This window comes from Apteryx rowi, unplaced genomic scaffold (genome assembly GCF_003343035.1).
Source record: "Apteryx rowi isolate R43461 unplaced genomic scaffold, aptRow1 scaffold_50, whole genome shotgun sequence".
Taxonomy (NCBI): Eukaryota; Metazoa; Chordata; class Aves; order Apterygiformes; family Apterygidae; genus Apteryx; species Apteryx rowi.
The window spans coordinates 317995-332077 of NW_020450761.1; the positions used below are offsets into that span (position 1 = coordinate 317995).

The window sequence follows — 14083 nt, forward strand, 5'->3', positions numbered from 1 at the left end:
TCAGGGAAAAGGGAAGTTATATCACTTCCTGGATTTCTTTGAGACCTCCAGTCAAAGCACCCATTCTACCCCTGGGTGACAAACACCCAAGACCGGCCTTTTTTTGATCAAACTTTCCACAGGTCCATTCAGATCCACTGTCAGCTCCTCTCAACACACACTCCATTGCTCAGAGCACACCCTTGTTTCTTCACAGCCTGTAACATCGAGACATTTGACTGTAGAGAAGGGTAAAAGAAAAGCAAATGGGCACATGGATGACATCTCCTGTAGAGATTTGGTTACTGGCAGTTGGATACTAATGCTTTTTTCATCTTCAAACATTTATCTATATGTCCATCCTATGACCGCAAAGGCTTCTGCTTGAAATCTCTTAATCATAGCCACCAGCGAAGTTCTTCAAGCAAACAAACCATTTCAGCAGTGCTTCACCAAGACAACAGTTTTTGGAACATTCAGCAATAAGCACCATTCAGGTATCCACTTAAAGCTGACAACATCAAAGCCATTTTTAAGCATGGCTATAGAACTTCTCTGACCAAGTCTTTTCTCTTACAACCAAACAAGGTGGGCAGGAGAGATCTGACAAAGCAGAGCAATAAAATGGTATCAGAAGGAAATGACTGTGCACGTTAGTCCTCTCAGAAATAGAGGGGATGCTGAGGGGCATGCGAAAGACTTGGGTCTCTAAATGCAAAGGGAGTTAAGTCACCCTCGTTACTCATGAAGTAAAAACATCAGTTTGCCTAAAAAGTACGACAACAAGGAAGAAAACGGGCAAGTTAATTTCCTGAAAGGAAAATTTCCTAGAGACTGTAAGACAGTCAGAAGGGTCCCACAGGAACATCAATCTGCAAAAGACACCACACCTGCCCAATCTGGACACACCTGCCTTGCAGAGGAAATGGTAACCAAGATAACGAATTTCACAAGTCAGTGTAATACTGATTATGTTACCAGGGGCTTAAAGAACACCTGTACTTGGAAATAAACATCAGATTCGGATATTAATGAATTAACAGAATGATTTCAGCCAAAGTCACTTGAATTCACATTTGCAGGTATTTAATCTTAAGTCTAGGATGGGTTACCACCTTTCATTCTGTGTGAAATTTCATTTATTTCATATGAATGGGGATCAGTCCAAGGCAACAGAAAAAAAGGAAAAAAACACAACTCTCAGAGCAGCCATCCATCCTCCAGAACCCTGCTGTTAAAAATTGATTTTGTCATGGATCACTGAACCATGAACGGCAGGCCATCAGTGAAGAAGTGGATGCAACAGATGGAGAGAAATCCAGGATTTGTGAATGTACCTTCACAGAACAGGAGGCTTAATGCTAAGCAATGCCTGTGCTGTGTAACTGCAATCACAACCACCTGTGGCGCTATTAGAAAGATGACTCTCTGACTTCAAATATGGACCGGATCCCTGTGGTGATCTCCTCTAGTGCACTCCACTGTGCAAGAAGCCATTGTTATGGATACGTAAAGCTAAAAGCACATCTTGAAAATATCCTTTCCCTCATAAGGTCTGGAGATGGCCTTCAAGGGCCAGAAAAAGGAGATTTGGAAGTGGAACACCTCAGTGTAGATCTCCTGGCACATCTGGGTTTTACTGTTTATGATGGCTTCTAACATGAGACTTTTTTCCACTCACCTCCAAGAGGAACAGAACCATCACTTGATCTGTATTCTCAAAGATGCAGTGCAGGATCTTGGACCTAAAGTCTGAGGAGGGATCCCACTGAATAGTCAACACAGCCTTCACACCACCAGTGCAGGAACAGTCAGTATTAAAGCAGGAACTGGTTGACAGCACCAGTGAATTTGGAAATGTGGCTCTTCAGAGCACTGAGCTGAGCCCTCTGCAATATGGAGATCTCTTCCATCCTCCTTCCTTTTTCTCACTTCATGTTTTTTAATCACCATTTGACAGGATGCTTCAAAAGCAAGCCTCAACCTGAAGGCCCAATGTAGGAACCAGAGGTTGAACAGGATCTCACAGGTGTCCCTACAGGCCTGTCAGCATCAGGAGGAGCTGTAGACGGAAGCATAGGTGTCAAACTCCTACATGCCCAGCAGCTCTCTGGCATGCTCCTCTGTCTGTGAAGAGCAGAGAGCAGCTGACCCTGAACAACTCAAGTGCCCACACATCCCTCAAGCTGTAGTGTGTACTAGGTACAGGAAACACTTCCCAGGAGTATGCATCTGCCCTAGCAGAAAACACATTATCTATGTACTATTCCTCGTAACAAGGCTCACATGAGATACAGAAATGAAATCCAGCTTCTGTGCTTTTATGAGGTACCTCATGGGTGTAAGCAAATCAAGAGAAGAAAAGAAATACATTAAACACACCTTTATACTTTGGAGGACAAGAAGACAGGTCTAAGGATTTATTACTAGGGCAAAAATGTCTCCAACTCAAGCACCTTGTCATCCAAAGAGTGGACATACAAACTGCCACAAGAAGATGAGGAAACGGTTCCATCTCTTTCTATCAAGTAAATTTAAGCCAAGGACACCTCGGCAGTTTTACAACCTCTGATGCTTTCTCAGGTACTCCTGCAGCAAGTTACTTAGTGAGCTACCTCCCACCATCTTCATTTTCTCAAAACAAGACATGAACTTTGCCCAAATCCAGACCACATTACTCAATATAACGTTAGCTATTGTCGATCACATACTAAGAGGGCAGCATGCAACTTTTATTCTTAGAGATAATAGGCTGCAGCACATTCCTCTGACTTTCACTGTCACATGCTATTTCTTACTGTCTGTCAGAACATTTGACTTGTTATAATACAGCTCAGACAATCAACTCACCTCCTTTAGAGATTCATCCCTGGTAGTAAACAATACACCAAATTAAGATTTATTCTTTTCTTTCCATAATTTTTCTGCTTCTCTCATCATCTCCTAAACTAAATATAGAGCCAGTAAGGATATCATCCAACCTCCAATATGTCTGAATTTAGTCTATCCTGATAAGGTATTTTCTGTTTTAATAATTTGGAGCCAACTGTACAAAGCTAGTGTTGATTCTTAAATGAAGATCCTTTTCAGAGTTCTTAAAAGTATTACAGACCAAGCTATGACTGCTTTTTAAATGAGTCATCCACGCGAATGGAGCAAATAGAAAATTAACACTGTCATGGCTACCCTACTAACTTCAGCTAACAGCATGTTTGTAATTTCTTAATTCATTAAACCTCACTTCCTACTGTACACGAACAGAGAAAAGAGTACATAGATGCACAGGGAGAGTTTGTCTAAAAGAGGACCAGATAGAATCAGCAGGCACCTTTCTTAAAGTCTAGGAGATTAAAGAGAGGAATGAAAAAAAGCAAAAAAAAAAAAAAGCAAGGACCTTCTGACCATAATTAATTATTTTTCCAGAATAAAGTGATTTCAACAGATTAAAGAAGTTTTTTTTTTTTTTTTTTAAAGAATCTTCAGAGACAAAGTTCACCCCATCTGTCACCTACTAGGAACCAAAAAGACCCACTCTCTTTGTACTCACAGGTATCAAAACCACAGAAAAAAATCCAGTAGCTGCGAGTTCCTCACCAGCAATCATGTAAGTGCAGCATCTAAATACAGAACACATGGACTGCAACAGTGGCATGGTATGGGAGCAGGAAAGCTGCAATGAGCAGCCTAACAATCAAAGACTGGGGGCAAACAGTTCATTTCACATTAGCGCTTTCTTCTTTTCAAGTTGATCTTCAGCTTGCTGACAAGATTTCTCTCTCTCTTTTTAAGCAAATACCACTCATATGCCACAGACCAGCATTTCCTCTGCAGCAAGCCCTGCCTGCCACAGAACCTACATCCACAGCACCAAGCTGAATCAGATCCTTTAAATCTTACCAGGAATACTGACATAATTAAGTAAATGCAGCCCTCATTTCCCCAAAGCAATCAACATCTAAGCTGTGTTTCTTTGAAGTTATAATCTCTCAGCATTATAAATAAAGCAGAAAAACCACTCCCAGCACTTGCACAGGGGTACAATATAACTCTTTGTGAGAAATGTAACATTTCCTTTTTCTATTTTCAAATATGCAATAAAACATACACAAAATACTACACAGAATATGCCTTGTTGGCAGGAATATTTTTAAGGATAAAGTGTCAAGACAAGGAGCTCAAGATACATCAATCTTCTTTTTTTAGAAAAGGAAAAAAAAAAAAAAAAAGGACCATGCTCCACTAAACATCAAGTCTGTTAAGATGAAGAAAATCCTTTGGCAATGCATTTTCAAGGCAATAGCCTTGGTAAGTATCTTTTACAGAAAAATAAAATAGACTGGAATGTCTGCTATTTTTCTGGCTGACAAATGCATTTTTCAACTCACTGTTGTGTATTATTTAAACTGTCAAAAGAGTGACTGTACAATTTGTCCATACATCATAATGATCTTTTTGCTTAGGGCAAGGGAGCAAAATTGAAGTTTTCTGGTGGAAGTGACAGTACTTTTCAGGGTATGGCAGTAATATATCATCTAAACTGGTACTGGCAGTCCTCACCCTATTCTTTTATTAATTTAGAACTTTAAAAAAATTATACTAGTCAAGAAATGTAATCAAGTGATTCCTGCTGTCAAAAAACACACACCTACTGACTGTGTAAGTGCATTTATACAACAGACTTACCAGCCAGCCTCAGAGTAACCCTCACGCATATCCTTATGCGATACTTAAGCATAGGAAACTGAAACTCTTCATCTTGGCCTCACAATATGTAATCATACAATGAATAGAAGTGGGCTAATGATCAAGCTCCTTTTCCTCCTTTCCAAAATTTCATTTTCTTTCTCAATTGAGGCACAATACACTCTGCCAGACAATGAAACTGCAGCTACAGTATTTCCACTTGTTCTTGCTTTGAAATGGCTTTTGTGATTCAAACCATCTGTTTGAAATTATTTTATGTTCAACATCCTCACTGAGCATTTTGTGGATACAATAACACATGACATCTGTTTTAAATTTTAAATGTGGTTCAGTAAAGCACATCCAAACCTGAGGCAAAGACCTCAGAGAAAATTAAATATTCTTTTAACATCGCCTGATAATCAAGATTACTCAGCATAGAAGTGCCTCCTTTGCCAAAACTTTCAAAGTAGAAATCTGATTATGGACTAAAAGGCAAAATGACAGATAAAGTATCAAATGTCGTAATACTTGGATTTATCAGCAAGTCAGTTACCCAGATATCAGCGTAAGCAATTTTCTCCAAATTAGCCTGTAAATGTGGGAAATAGTATCCACAAATCTCCCAGGCACAGGAACATACTCAAGAACAACACTAACAACAGAGAAAGAGCAAGGGTATTTCTGAGAAACAACAACTGCTTTGAGGCACACACACACAAAAAGAATATCATCCTTTAGTAATCCTTGTTAGCCAAGTGGACAAAACTAAGAGTAGAAATTTAGCATCATACCTGCTTAGTATGCAGGCAGTTAAAAGTTCAGATCTTAGAAAAACAGAAGCCAGTAACAATGAATCTTATGTGTTTTTGCTGCAAATCAGCTAACTCATTGGGCTAGGGCACTTTGTGGGGCCTAAGTCTGTTCTCCAGAAGCTTCACAATTCCTCTTGGCTATTTCCTGGCTTCTGAGTCACACAGCTATTCCCTATCAATTAGTCTTCCTCAAGCACCACTGTTTTACAGCTGAACACATTTGCATCTCAATATGGAGTGTCTGTTTAACTCTTTCTCCTGTCAAAAAATTCTTGTGTTACTTTGTGTAGCTTCTCTATTCCTCCAGAGAATAATTCAAAAAAATTTTTTTTGTCATTGGTTTCTTTTGTCCTGTTTGGAGACGTGTACAGATTTTTTTCATTTTAAAAGTAATGCAGGATATTTTTGGGGGAAGAACGTCAGTCTGGGAGTGTCTAATGGAGCCTAACACACTTGCTTCCAAAGTTATTAGGGTCAAGAACTAATGAGCACTTATGAGAATACAAGTACATGGAAGACAGCTTGTCCCAGCAGTCTTGCTGTCTCATTGGAGCTCTACTTGACAATCCAGGGCTCAAAGCCCCTGAGACATTTTCTAAGATGTGTACTATGCAATAAAGCACATGCAGCAATACAAGCAGCACAGTTCCTCCCTTTAGTGTGTGCAATAACAGGGAGCAGGGACAAACTCTTCAAAGTCATACAGTATATACAGAAGTAAAGCACACAAAAAAGGATGGAAAAAGAATGATCTTCAGCTGTATAAACTTCTGCAAAACCCAACTTGCAATTTATTCTGTACACACAGAAAAGAACTCAGACAAAAAAAAATAGTGCTTAAAGCATGTTCCTTAGGTGCTAATAGGAGAGAAGAAGGCATTAAAAAAAAAAAGAAGAAAAAAACCTGCTGTACAAGTTTTGTCATATTTTAAGTCATATTTTCTTATTGATATCAATTGTTACCAAAACCTAAAAAATAAGTCTAATAGTATGAGGCCACTTATCTACTGAATCTTGTACATAAGCCTCTGAATGCTGATTTTGCAATATTTTCAGGCTCAAGGAAAGAGAAAAGAACTCCAGGAASACCTTCTAAACATACAGTGATATTTAAAATAACAGCAAAGAAATACAGAAGTCAGATAATCAATTCAAGGGTTCCCACCCTTAAAAAAAATTAGTAATAATAGTTGTTGGGTTTTTTTAAGGACTCATGGGTTCAAAAGCACTCCTTCAATCAATTAGGCTAACCAGCTGAAAATCTTTATCTACAAAACTTAACTAACCTAATTCTATATCAACATTGCTGTAAAACGAATTTTCCCACTGAGAATGAAAACCCATTTAAAGCTTGAGGTAAACATGTCCCTCCTTTTTTGGGGGGGATATGAAAAGTAATCCATATGACCTTGAGATGTGATTTTTCTTTTTTATGAGAGATTATACTACACATTTCACTACTAAATACACACCAAAAGAGTAATCTGTTAATGAAAAGGGGAAGTAATGATCAATGTCCTGTCAAAGTATTTATATAATGTGTAATTGAAGGCACTAGCTTTTCCTATTCCCAGAAGATGGTTGCTCTCCAAGGTGCTAAACCATTTCTGTTCGAAATGCAGTATTGCTGTCCTCATAAAACAATTCATACTTCCTGGTGTGACTTCATCACATTCAGCACTTGCTCTCTTTGGTATTTCTGAAAGGGAAATTCCCCATCCAACACCTTACATGTCTTTTTAAGTCCTATGCAAATATTCAGAAGGATCTTGCCTCTGCTCCAACAGTACTTGTGCACCAATACAGACCAAGTCACTAGGAAATTCCATCTTAAGAACAGATGCTTTCAGTAAGCACAGCTTCATCATAAAGAAATTAGTACAAGGAAAAAAACTCTCCAAATTCTTCACTCATCAAGTGAGCTAACTATTCAAGAAACTCCAATAACTAATTTGAAAAATACAGGGGAAAAAACAACACACTAAAAGGCTACATTATATCAATTTCAAGAAAGCATTCAAATTCTAAACTAGTAGTATAAGTATATATAGTATTTGATCAAGGATACTTTAAAGTTTATTAAAAAGCTTTCATGGAAAGAAATCACCTCCTCTTTACCTCCTCCTCTACTAGGCATAGTTATAGTGCTAATATAGAAAGCATTTTCCCAAGTGTACATAAGACAAAAACTGAAATATCAGTTACTGCAGCCTGAGATATATTTACTTTAGAACAAAGTTCTCCTTTTTGCCCCTACAGCAGTCTCTGCTAATTCAGTAATTAAAATTATCATTTATGATATATGAAATTGTAAACAGCCTCTGTTGAAATACCATGAGCTTACATTTGATTTTTGAAAGACTGGAACACTTAATTTGTACATGACAGAGATTTGGCTTTTAGCTGATGACTGACTCCAATATAAATAGAGCCAGGAAATAAAGGATTTCTGGAGACAACTGGAGCACTGCTGATTTAAAAGGAAAGCTCCCCACCACTCAAAAATTCTCTGCGGCAAACTAAGACAATAGTTGCACAGTAGAAGATAGCTCAGAACAAGGCAAAAGCAGTTGGACAGAGATCCAGAAGCTTGGAAAATGCAGATGGATAACACCTCTCTAGTTTTTATTACACTTCTTCCCTGGGGAAAAGGACATTTATTTGCAGTTTCCTAATCTCTGCTACCAGAATGGGGGACGAGTCCTACAACACCAGTAGGTAGAAGATTACAAACAGCAAACGGTTACTGTTATTTGAGAGAGACATCAAATATAGTTTAATGTTAAGAACATGAAGGGAAGGTCTGCCTACCTATCTTAATATCTGCTTTTGGAGAACACACAACCACCTAGTTTTAAGGTGACAGGAAAAGTCAGTTATTCGCTTCTGTGTTACAGCTATTCAACTGCGCTGCAGCATCTTTAGGAATTTGCTTGTAATTAAAAGCATCCATTTTTCAAAATACTTAGGACCAGGAAGGCAAACAAATTTTATCAGGCTACATTACAAAAATAGCCAACACAGAAGTAGCAGTTAGAAGAAGAGGTCCTCACAGTCACAAAATACTGCAAGAAACACTAAACCAGCACTGCTGCAGAAAGTCCTCTTCTGCTCCTAGCCATCTCTTCCCACATCAAACTCTTGGACCAGCACTGCCGTCTGTACAACTGCAGAGTGAAACAGACTGGAGAATGTCTCCAACTGGAAATAACCTCAAGAAGAAGGAGGGTGGGGGCACAGGGGGAAGAGAGAGAACTTCATTGTAGTTCAGCTGCCCAATTTAACTTGCAACATAAACCCTTGCATCGGCACAAGGACAGGACTGCATCTCCTCCCCAAAACCATGCTAGCTCAGCATAGTCAAAGCCCATCCTCAGAATCCTGCTTAGTTCTCTGAACAAGACTGCATCTCACGCTATTTGCGTTCCATCTATTAACACCCTAGTCTTTATTGCACGACCTCCTCCACAGATTGACTCAAATATCCCCTTATCACATTTTCCCCTTATATTTGAATGTCTGAAGACAAGCAGACTGCATAAGGAAACCTGAAGTTTTTTGGGAAAGCTGTGTGCAAATGCTAATTTGAAAAAGGAGCAAGGCAAAGCAGGCAGTCCTCAGAAGCACAGAGCAGCAGTGAGGAGTCAGCAGAGTAACATCTTTGATTGCAAGTTGGGGCATGGTTCTGTAGCGATAGGAACAAATATGACCTTTTCAATGTCAAGTCTTGCTCATCTTCCCCTCCAAAGAGTTTCAGTAAAAGACACATTAAAGAATCCATGTAAAATAACTTTCCATATGAATTTATTACCTTTTGACCTCAGAACTCAAGGCTGACTTTACAATTATTATTTTCATACTTCACTTCAATCTACTGTTTCCTTTTCTCATCTACCCTGTCCTTCAATTTGAAGCATGTAAGGCATACCATCTTAGACACTGCGTTCTGCTAACCTCTACAACAGCCTTCTGTAAAGCCCACATTTCCAGACAATACACTCATCTTCCAAAGGTTTCCAGATAAGAGTGAATGAAGCCCAACAATTAAATACTCTAGTGTTTGTCAGAGAGTCATTCCATTTATTCCCTAAATTAAGCCTCCTCACTCAACAATAATTGCATCTTTTTCTCTGTTCATCCTCACAAAAATATAACGGGCACATCATGAAATCTCAACAAAGTTTCATTCCCGATTTTCTAAAAAACTCCTTAGGCTCTCAGTTTGTTTCTTTACAGTATTTCTGACATCTTCCAAATAGCCATCGTTCACATTAATGCTTCAAAACAACTGTTTTATACGTAGAAAACTGATCAAACCTCCCCACCCCACAGGGAAGACTTTTTTTGTGTGTGTGGGGGGGGGGGTTCCCCCCATACACACACAATTCAGGGCTTCATCTGACTTGGGGGGAGGGGGGTAATTACATTCTTGGTGTGGCTAAAAATATTTTCAAGAGACCCTTCTCAGCTCTGTGTTACTTTTATTTCAGACCCCAACTTCACACTTTGTAAAGCCAATTTCTATGCCTAAAGCTGTGTGTACTTAAAATATTCCTGTTAATAGAATGATTTATGTGTTATGTCAGTATTCAAAAACCATGCCCTTAAAACTAGAACAGAAATACAGAGTTTGGGAGAAGTGACAGAATTTTACATACAGACTATTGACAGTAAGTATCAACATTTGCACTATTTGTTTCTTGTAGAACAGCAGAATAGTTTCAAGGTTAGAGGGTTTTTAAAACACTGAAATCCAGGTTTTTAAATGTCAGTAAAAATAACGTAAAAGTTAGAACTACCATAGAGGGTTTTTTGTTTGGTTTTTTAAGGAAAAGTGTGAAAATGTTAGATTTAAATAAACATACATAGACAAAAGTACTTTCAGGAAGTGCAGCTTTAAAAGAGGAATTAAGCAAGAGTTGGCAGAACTGACAGATTTGCATTATTTTAAGGTAGAAATCAGATTCAGTCCATATTTCTCCCCCTCTTTTTTTTTTTCTCTCTGTAGCTTGATTGGGACTGCAATGAGTCAGCTACAAAAGGCTACCCTACTTCACTGCAATACTCACTATGGCAAATTAATTTATTTCAACTGATTAGCACAGAAACATCCAATGTAAACCCAACAATTACAAACAAATTTGTTTGAAATTAACCTTGTCTGCAGAAGTTGAAACAGAAATCCTTCAGAGTTTGATTTACAATGTACACTCACTCACTGTGAGAACAGTTCATACTAAACCAGAGTAGCACAGAAAACAAGAATGACTTACACACAAAAACAAAGTCTGTAGAGGGAACCTTAACCTGGTCATGTGTTTATCTAAATAAACTTTGAAACATTAGCTCAAGATCCAACAACTTTATAAAAAACAATACAGTAAAATCTAAGATAGAAGTTTTTCCTATTCATTTTCCTTCTCAAGAAATAAGTAAAAAAGTTCATCAAAAAACATTCATGGATCCAAAAATAAGATATTTACACACAAAAATTCTGAAGCTATTTCTTTTTTTCCCCCTCTCTCTACAAGCACTGTGTACTTTGGATATCTATTTTGAGAGATCCATTTTCAGAAATGCAGACTTTTCGAGATGTATTTAGGTACACTGTTCTTTGGATATACAACTTGTCCAGTGTGCAAATACCTTGAAAGGCAGAAGAAAACATTCATTCCAATAAGAGACAATGCAACCTGATGAACAATCTGCTTCTTTCAGAATGACTGCTGAACAAATTTAAAAAAATTGTAGATGTGTGCCTCAAGCACACCCACACAACACTGTTCCCAAAATTTATGCAACTTTTCCATCTCACACATCTGCTAAGGTGCTACATCCTTCTTATCATGTTTTCTCAAGTCTCTCTACACAAAACGATACCCCTTTATACACTTAAAAAAAAAAAAACATTTTTAAGCATATCATTGAAGATATTTTAAACACATTTTTCTTCCTACAGTTTTCAACTCTGAGATATTCACTTGAGCTGTGTTAATTTTATCACAACTGTCCCTAAATTATTTTGGAGCCCCATCAGTGTAAATATTTCAGAGTTTGTTTCACAAACCCTAACAAAGCTCTTCAGAAGTAATGAAGCAGGGGAATATTTTTTGATTAAGTGAGGGAGGAAAAAGAAGTCCTTACTGTAATACCACATGCAAGTCCGCAGAAATAAGTCTGTCTCTTAAAAGGGCAGAATTGATCGTTTTAACAGTCAACCAGCTTTAAATCACATGTAAACACTACAGTTGGCCACTAGAGGCTGCTACAGGACATCAGTAAGTTTTTCTTCCATTTCAAGCCCACAGGCAGAGCACTTTCCTGTAAGATTTTAACGCGTTCAGACTGAGCATGCTTTAACTCTCCAGAAGGAAAGGAAAAAAGCACAAGATTTCTTTAATGGCTCCTAATTCTAGTGGCGGCACCAAAAAGGAAATAAGTATTTTTCATTCTCATTTTTATCATACGAAATAAGTTATTTCATATCTCATTAGTCTTAGATTTCAAAAGATTTTCAGCATACCACCCTTTACTTCATGCTACAACCAGTTCACACTCTATTACTTTCTTTCTCTATGATATATGTTAGAGAATATCGGACTAAAGCTGTCTAGAATTAATCGCTTAGCATAACTGGCTTAGCATTAGTAGCTAAATTTGCTGAAGCCTTAGGCCTCAGGCTGTGAACTTTTACTTAGATAAGTAAAAGGGGGCCCCWGAGCCRGTTCAAGCTGGAGGGATAAAGAAGTTACACGGACAGCAGGAGCAGCCAACCTTGAAGATAAGAAAAGAAGCAGCCTGCCTAGAGACAATGAAGGGGCCCAAGGAAGAAGGGGAAGAACCCAGACCTAACTATTACTATTGGTCCAAACTATCGCTTAAGGGGTGGGGAATTTAGATTGTAAGGGTATAATTGTGCAGGGATTTCTTTATTCGGGGTCCCTCTTCAGAGGCACCCAGCTCGAGCTGTAATTACCGCATGTGTATTGTTAAATTTTATTTCTCTCCAATCTGACTTCAAACTTCTGCCTCAGCAGGAACCTAGGGTCGGACCCTGTTATGGTGGCCAGCGAGCCTAACTTTCCATAACAATATAGGCGATATTAAATCGTAAGTTATTAAGAAAAAAAAATCAAAGTTTATTATAGCACACAAAGAAAGTTCGATTGCATTTTTTAGGAAAATACATGTAAATTAAAAACAGGATAGTATCATTCTCTTACAGCATACTGAGATGATAGACACTGAATGGTTTGGGGTCACAGTACTGAGCACTGCTTCTGTATCTACTAGTAAATCCAGTAATTCCCAGTAAGATTTTAAAACTGTATCTCTAAAGAGAAAACTCTAAACTGTATCTTCAGTTGGGTTTTTAACTAATTTGCAGAACCATCTCCTACAAACACTCAAAAACATTTGTCATCTCACTTCTGTAAAGCCTCAGTATCACAGCCAAACACTGCCACTACTGTTTGCCAAGACTTGTTTTGCTCTCAGTGAAGCAAACAACAGGGCTCCTACTGAATCAGTTTTATAATTACAAGTAATGTCCAATTTCAGTTTCCTGAGAAACTGAATAGCAAACAAAGCTGTCTCTGTTGTGTATCGTTTCTAGTGAGCTTTACTTCCTTCAGTAAAAAATCACCTTTTGTCACCCTCAGGCTTCAATTTGAGTACTTTGCCAGGTACCATCTGTGGCTTAAAGTTCCTCATATCGTTTTAAGAGTGATAATATCATACTTACAGATACACAACTTACTATTGCTGCATTTAGCCTCCTACTATCATCCTCCATGTTTTAAGGCTTATTAAGCACAGTTTACACTGGATTATTGCTTAAGGCCGCCAGGACGCAGGGCTGAGGCCGCGGCTGAGGCGAGGGGCGCCTCCCCGGCCCGGAGCGGCTGCCGCTCGCACAGGGCCCGGCCCGGCCCCGCCGAGCCGCCCGGCCTTGCCGCTCGCGGCGAGCCCAGCCGAGGCAACCGGGAGGGCGGCCCGAAACCCGGGCTGGCCCCGCCGGTGGGGCAGCGGCCGCACGCCGCCCTTCCCCCCAGAGCCGGCTCACAGCGCCAGGCCGGTAACGCCGAGCCCCGCCGGCGGTCCCGCCGCGGCCGGGGACCCCCCGCCCCCTCCCGCTCCACCGCGCGAGGGCGGGGGTCGGGGCGGCTTCCACCGCGCTCACTGCGCACGCGCCCCCACTCACTCGTCTCCCCGCCTCGCGCGCGCAGACTTCCTCCTTCCGCTTCCGCCGCACGCCCCACCTCTTCCCCGCTCCGCCCCTCGGGCGGCCTCGTGAGAGCTCACGCAAGGCAGTGGCTCGGCCCCTCCCTCCCCGCCCCCACCTAGGCGAGAGACCACGCCCACTTCCCTAGCTTCACCCCCCCAGCCACGCCCTCTGCCAAACCACCTCCACCGCCCTCTCCGTGAGGCCCCGCCCCGAGCCCCCCGCGCGAAGGGAGGCGGGCTCTTGGCCGGGAGGGGCGGGCACTGTGCCGAGGGGGCCGCTTGCGGTTGGTCGGGGAAGTCTCGTGAGAGCTAGGGTCCGGAAACCGGTAGTGGGAGCGGTGGGAGGTGGCTGAGGGGGAGGAGGAGGAAGGCGGCGGTGG

At 40.3% G+C, this 14083-nt stretch overlaps 1 protein-coding gene across 16 annotated transcripts in view; it reads right to left on the minus strand.

Moving 5' to 3' along the window:
- Window positions 1-13730, minus strand: part of PIGN (phosphatidylinositol glycan anchor biosynthesis class N) — a 116642-nt gene extending 102912 nt beyond the window's left edge. For 13 of the 16 annotated variants that reach the window (XM_026079870.1, XM_026079882.1, XM_026079877.1 and 10 more), the window contains exon 1: window positions 13681-13730. The gene's annotated coding sequence lies outside the window, so the exon portion shown is untranslated. Of the gene's footprint in view, window positions 1-1660; window positions 1906-13221; window positions 13353-13680 lie in introns of those variants that run through there. The other 3 variants (XM_026079865.1, XM_026079868.1, XM_026079867.1) reach the window with 3 other exon arrangements.
- Window positions 13731-14083: the final 353 nt, after the last annotated feature.